Source organism: Conger conger, chromosome 4, assembly GCF_963514075.1.
Source record: "Conger conger chromosome 4, fConCon1.1, whole genome shotgun sequence".
NCBI classification, from domain to species: domain Eukaryota; kingdom Metazoa; phylum Chordata; class Actinopteri; order Anguilliformes; family Congridae; genus Conger; species Conger conger.
Genome location: NC_083763.1, coordinates 20,154,965 through 20,162,186, shown reverse-complemented (window position 1 = coordinate 20,162,186; position 7,222 = coordinate 20,154,965). Strand labels below are relative to the sequence as shown.

Below are 7,222 nucleotides of genomic sequence, written 5' to 3'. Positions count from 1 at the left end.
GAGGACACTCATGGTTCTCTCTCCTGGATCAAGGGAAAGCGTATCATCAGGGCTTAGTGGTGAAGGAGAGCCGACCCATCACTGCTTTCGTAACACCATGGGGTCTCTATGAATGGATCAGAATCCCCTTTGGCCTGATGAACGCTCCAGCTGTCTTCCAATGCTGTATGGAAGAATGTTTGGAAGGGTTGAGGGATGAGATCTGCATTCCATACTTGGATGACACGCTGGTCTTCAGTAGAACCTTTGAGGATCATTTGGAGGATGTGAGGACAGTGTTACAGCGGCTACGGCAGCACAGAATAAAGCTGAAACCCAGTAAGTGTGAAGTGTTCAAGCGTGAGGTCCACTACTTAGGGCGCATTGTGTCTGCTGAGGGCTGTAAAATGGACCCGCTGATACTGATACTGATTGCGGTGAGAGCTTTAAAGGAGAAGAGGTCACGCACTGTGGGGAGCTGAGGGCAGTCATGGGGCTACTGAGCTACTACCGCCAGTACATTAGGGACTTCTTTTAGTGACATGGCTCAGGGAGTAAGAGCAGTCGTCTGGCAGTCGGAGGGTTGCCGGTTCGATCCCCCGCCCGGGCTGTGTCGAAGTGTCCCTGAGCAAGACACCTAACCCCCAAATGCTCCTGACAAGCTGGTCAGTGCCTTGCATGGCAGCCAATCGCTGTCGGTGTGTGAGTGTATGTATGAATGGGTGAATGAGAAGCATCAATTGTACAGCGCTTTGGATAAAGGCGCTTATAAATGCCAACCATTTATACAGGTTAGATGATGGCTTAGTACAAGTGCCTCAGTTCTGTCCTGAAGATCCTTCCACAATTTAAATGGTCAATGGTTGGAATTTATATAGCACCTTTATCCAAAGCACTGCACAATTGATGCTTCACACATACACAAGGCACCAACCAGCTCCTCAGGAGCAATTGGGGGTTAGGTGTCTTGGGCAGGGACACTTCGACATAGCCAGAGTGGGATCAAACCAGCAACCCTCCGACAACCAGACGACTGCTCTTACCTGGCGATGGGGTCGCTATTGTTGGGCCACTTTGCTCAGAAGACGGCACAGTTGCTGTAGATTTTATCTTTGCTTAAAAAAAAAAAAAATACAAATAATTATAATGTATCGAGGCGCATAGCTCAGATGAAATACGGTAACTCGCATGGGAGAGTTTAGCTATTAACTTCACTTCTAAAAATGAAATCAGCGTGACGTCAGAACTGCAAAGAACTTCAATACCAACATACAATACCTCAACGGTGGTAACTTAAACAACCGTAAACAAACCACGTAGTTAGAACAAGGCAACTTTAACAAAGACAGCCGTCTACGACATTAAATAATAATAATTAACTTCCACATGAACACTTTTTAATCACACGACAGCGAACACACTGCATTTCAAAACCAAACCCCGCCGCGTTCTTTTGAGAAAATCGCCAAAAGGTAGGCAGTCCTTTAATTAATAATCAACCGCATTTCTGTAATAATATTTAGGCTAAATGTGTGTATTTACATAGGCTGATTATAAATAGTCCATACGTGCCGTTTTTCACGGACAGTCGCGTTTTATCAGCCTACTCGCAGGTGTTCCGACCTTTTCTAAAAAATGACCGAGCTAAATGTCCCGTATTTTCGTGCCTGGTGATATGCATGGTTATTCTGAATGGAATAGCTGTGTTATGGACATTTAAAACACAATAGAATTAATTCCGTGTTTTAGAACCTACGTATAACCTACAACTTGCTGCAACTACCAAACGTAGTTTATCAATCATAATTCTGTCCGTCTCCCTATGCCTGCAGTTTAGTGAAATGTCACAAAGGCGAGCGTGTCTGTTTAATGACGATTTTCAGAAAGTGCGGATAAGGTTTTTTGCCAAAGGTATGGAGCTCATTTTTCGATTGCTCACGGAAGACGTACGGATAGCACTCAACATCTTCGGACGAAAAAGCACATAGACGCTGAACTAAGTAAGCCCTAGTGTGTCGGATTTTTTTATGCGACAAAACACAGAGGCAGATAAAATATAAGCCAATGAAGGACTGTATGCTGACCGTTCGGTGCTGCATGGACACAGTTACAGGTCCACTGAATGTACTTCTAAACTGACCAACAACTTTATGAACCTAGGTTTTCATCTTCCCGAACGAAATCTGAGACGATCATTTGCAACGTATAGCTCCATTATAGCTCCAATCACTAGCACACAAAGGCCATTTCATTCCAGTAGCGGGATAAACACGAAAATCATTGCATTCTGTTCTTTCCCGGGCGAAACGTCTGTTTTGCAATGCGAATTTCGAGAAGCATTCTCTTTAATTCCAGTATTTGGGTTAATAAAGAAGAGTTACATTACTCTGGTGTTAATATTATGCAAATTATAGTGGCCGCTATGCATTTTAAATTGATTATAATTGGATACGTTAGTTTCGATATTATGTCCTGTGTTATATTATGCCAATGTATAATGTGTGTATGCATATGATCAGTCATTTATTTTTAATTCTATTCTTTATAAACAGGCCCGCTCGTGACATTTCTTGGCCCGACCTATCATGGAGTCCTGGCGCCGCTCCCGTTGCCTCCTGAGCCAATTTATAAATAGCTGAGATGAATCTACTGTTTTAGTACTTACAAATGCATGTTGGGATGTCACTCCACGTTCCATTGGTGCAGGTGACTTCTCTGTTCCCCTGAATTTCATATAAATCTCTGCATTGGAATTGCACTGTAGATTGATGAGCATATTTTGTCTTATATTTTGATGTAGTTGTTGCATGTGCAACTCGTGGGGGAGGATTACAACTATTACCAGATGCTGTTGGGAATATTAAATAGATATAGTTAATCAATGGTTAAACAACTTTCTTCACAATCTTAACACAATTTGGTTAATATAAGATAACCATCTTGCTGAATTGTCTTAAAGAGCAACTTTATTTATTTATTTATTTACTTATTTATTTATTTATTGCTATTAAGTGGGGTGCTGGTCTGAAATGATTCAGGACCAAAGTGCAGAGCAGACACTTTCTTGCCAGCTTGAACAGTATAAGTTAAAAATATTAATGTTTCTATATTCACACTGCAAATGGAACCTGTTCAAATAGTCCCCAAGATTTCCCTTTTATACCTGATAATTTCCATACATTCCTTTTAATTTTATTCCCCAAATTTTTCAGCCCAGGGTCTTTGCATTCTTTTTTGGTGCTTTGTGGTGAGTAAGTCAATACATCTGAAAAACTTTCAGCTATGGATTACTCACGTTTGCAGACTGATAGTGGTGACTCCCACTCTCCATTTACGCATTTTATCTGGCCAGTACCTTCCATTTCATATGCATCCTCACATTCAAATGTCAAAGATTCACCATTTGAATACAGGTCTTTCCTGACTTTCCTGACTTGTTTTGTGTTCAGAATTGTTGGACGAACACATGCAGTTTCATCTGTAAGAAAGGTAACATAACCTTTAATGAATAAAAATATTGAAAACACAATAACAATTTTGTATGTATGTAATAGAGTACCAAGAGGACTATCTTCAGCAATCCACCAGACTTGTATACAAATACGAAAAGATCAGAGAAAATATTTTTGGATTTGTGGCACAGTTACTAAAAGTAAATTAAAGCTATAAGATATAACACCTATCACAACAGGAAAAACATGCGTTTGGCTTCTTTCTACCCCATCAACCCAACAGATTTCAACCCAACAGTCTCAGCTCTTTCAATATCACTGAGGTCATGATAGCCATAATGATCAGAATCCAGGCCTATTCAGTTTTTTATTGTTTTTCTATTTTTTTATTATTATTATTATTTCTCAGCCTCATAATGACTCATGTCATTGGCACAGCTCTGGTCCTCATGTTGACTAATGCTAATGACAGACTCCAAACGCAACCAGAAGCCTAGAATCAAGATGCCTAGATAGTGAAATCTTTCTTATACCTGAACTAAGGAAGTGACTGTATAGACCTGACTAATCGGAAACTGCTGAGAAGCCAAAATAACATAAATTGTACCTCTGTGCAAATACTTAGAGAGTAGGTACTGTTTTGTGCTGTACTACTTTTTAAGTGCATTTGTTATCACACCTGAGAAAAAAGGACATGCATATAGCACTTAATATGTAATATGTCATTGTATAGGACTTGCGCTGCCAACTTTGCACAGGGTCTTGCATTTCTCCCAGATAGCTCCTGGATTACTCAATTTTTACTATTTTTACTTTATTTACTATTATGATTAGTAGCCTTTTAACAGGTTATGTTTTTGTAGCTATACTTTGTTTTCTAACTTAACCAATAATCAAACAGGCCACAAGCAGATCCCACTAGAACATGCACAGCTTGATAATAACACAACACAAGAAGCTGAAATAACAAAGGAAAAAGTGATTCCTTATCAATGCACTTTGGGATGTCAGACCATTCACTTTTCTTGCATGTCAATTCGTCCCACCAACCTTCCACGAAGGGTTTATAACCAGAAACGCAACTATAATAAATGACTGAAGCATTGCTTTTGACATTGATGTGATATCCATTTTCTAGATCAGGTCTTTTGCAATAATTTTCTTTTGCTAAAAACAAAGAAGATGAATGACATTAGATTTCTGAGGCAAACATTTGGGTGAAGGAAATTCACCATTTGAATACAGGTGAGGGAAGTACACCAAGCAACACAACACCTGAATTTTCAGTGAAATTGAACCAAGGCACTGACAAGCTTAATCGGTGAAAATTAAAATTTTGAGCTTGATCCTATATGTTAACATTATACTGTGCAGTAGTCATAATCAGCACTGCAGAGTACAGCTTTATAATGCCATGGCGTATTTGATATGAAAAACTTACCTTTGCAGTCAGGCCATTCCCAGCCACAGTATCCGTATTGCTTTCCTTCTGGTTCATGAAAAAGTTTACATTCATATTCCAGACGCTCACCAAATGTGTAAGTCTTATTTTCACTCAGAATGATAGCATTAGGAATCTCTGGATTACATGTTATTGCTGAAAATATGAATGGTTTGAGATTAATATGGTGATCTGAAATACATTTTCCCTTAAAGTACAATCCAAAAAATGTATTTCAAGAAAAGTCACCAGAGCACAGCGGTGGCACCCAGCCCTCAACTTCACAAGTAGAGCCACCAGATGTTTTGAATCCACGCTGGCAGGTGTGAGATGATAACGTTTGTTTGTGTCTAAAAGTATGCCTCAAATACTTTACATTGTCGTCTGGTCCAGCTGTGCAGAAAATATCTGAAAATGTAAAATGAAAAACTGTTCTTATTGTAAGAAATGTGTATAAAGACAAATATATGTTATACTTCTGCTTCTACTTTGGTGTCTGAAAATTTGGATCTTGTGGATCATGGATGCAAAACTGTTTCTTGGAATATCTCTCAAGAACAGGGGTAGACAACTAGGGCCGATCCGTTTCAGGAGATTGTGCCAATTTATGGTCTTAATTATTTAATTGACTAAATCATATCTTAATCCACATGTGTATGAGTACCGGCTACAGCTGCAGACTGCAAGTGTATCCTTATGATTTTACTGTGCTCCGGAACAGGTTTGAACCAGGGTCATTTATAGAGCTGTCAGTAAATTTAAAAAAAGGCAATTGGTTGGAACAAAAATCAGTGCCCAGACCGGCCGGAGGACCATATTAAGACCTCTGTGACATTCTTGCAGGAAAAAAATCAATTCATTTTATAAAATCATTGGTTATTATTGTGTCTCCAAATGTTCAGTCCCACATGCCTGGGGTGGAGTACAGGAATAAGTCATTGTTTCTTCCTCTCTCTGTGCTTGCTCACCGCTCCTGGTTTTCCCTCTCCTCATTTATACCTCCACCTGATTCTCATTTCCCCTTGTTATCTGTTCTATATATACCTGTCTGCATAGTTTGTTCAGGGCTGGTTTGTCTTACCTGCCATCTGTTCCCTACCCCCCTGTTCTAGCCTTATTTGCTGTCCCCAGTTTCCTGTCTGTTTTCCTGTGCTCTGATTTTTGGATTTCCTGGTTCTGATATCTGTCTACTGGTTTTGAACTCTGTCTACCCACAACACTTCTGATTATGCTGTATATTCCTGTATGACTGAATCTCGACCATTGCCTGTTTTTGGATTTTTAATAAAACCTGCCGTATTCTTCTTATCCCAGAGTCTGCGGATGGTTCTTCTGTCCCACGCCCTGACAATCAGTATTCACTTATATGAGAAGTAGAATTGAAAATCAATTTAAAACCTAGGATCTATGAGCTTTCAATTATGTCTGCTATTCGAATGGATATTGTGGCCCTAATAATTACATTTTAAACTTAGACATTTTAGACTTTTAGAAACAAATTATGTACAGACTCAATTGTGCCTATTGTGCCTAAATGCAACTCTAGGCTACTAACCAGTACCACCTATACTAATACTGGGTAGGGCCTCCCTTTGCACTAAAAATAGCCTCAATTCTTCGTGCCATGGATTATACAAGATGAACACATTGTGAATGTGTTCCGTGTTGACATGATTGCATCACGCAATTTCTGCAGATTTGTCAGCTGCACATTCATGCTCCCGTTCTCCCACATCCCAAAGATGTTCTATTGGATTCAGATCCAGTGACTGGGAAGGCCACTGAAAAATATTGAACTCATTGTCATATTCATGAAACCAGTTTGAGATGACTTTTGCTTTGTGACATGGTGCATTATCATGCTGGAAGTAACCATTAGAAGATGGGTACATTGGGGCCATGAAGGGATGCACATGGTCAGCAACAATACTCAAATAGGCTGTGGTATCAAGTGATGGTTAATTAGTATTAACGAGTGCAAAGTTGGCCAAGAAAACATTCCCAACACCATTACACCACCTGACAAAAGGTAGGCTGGGTCCATGGATTCATGCTGTTGGTGCCAGATTCTGACCCTACCATCTGTATGCCTCAACAAAAATAGAGATTCATCAGACCAGGCTAAGTTTTTCCAGTCTTCAACGGTCCAATTTTGGTGAGCATGTGCTCATTGCAGCCTCAGCTTTCTGTTCTTGGCTGACAACTCAATGTTGTTTTCTTCTGTTGTAACCCATCCGCCTCAAGATTCGATGTGTTGTGCATTCTGAGATGCTTTTCTGCTCACCACAATTGTACAGAGTGGTTATCTGAGTTACCATAGCTTTTCTAGCTCAAATCAGTCTGACCATTC

At 39.9% G+C, this 7,222-nt stretch overlaps 1 long non-coding RNA gene across 1 annotated transcript; it reads right to left on the bottom strand.

The window, feature by feature from the left end:
• Positions 1 to 4,425: 4,425 nt before the first annotated feature.
• On the bottom strand, positions 4,426 to 5,275 carry LOC133125901 (uncharacterized). The gene is made up of 3 exons (XR_009708484.1): positions 5,122 to 5,275; positions 4,873 to 5,028; positions 4,426 to 4,598 (listed from the first exon to the last, which is right to left on the bottom strand). It is a non-coding gene; the product is annotated as an uncharacterized LOC133125901 (long non-coding RNA).
• Positions 5,276 to 7,222: the final 1,947 nt, after the last annotated feature.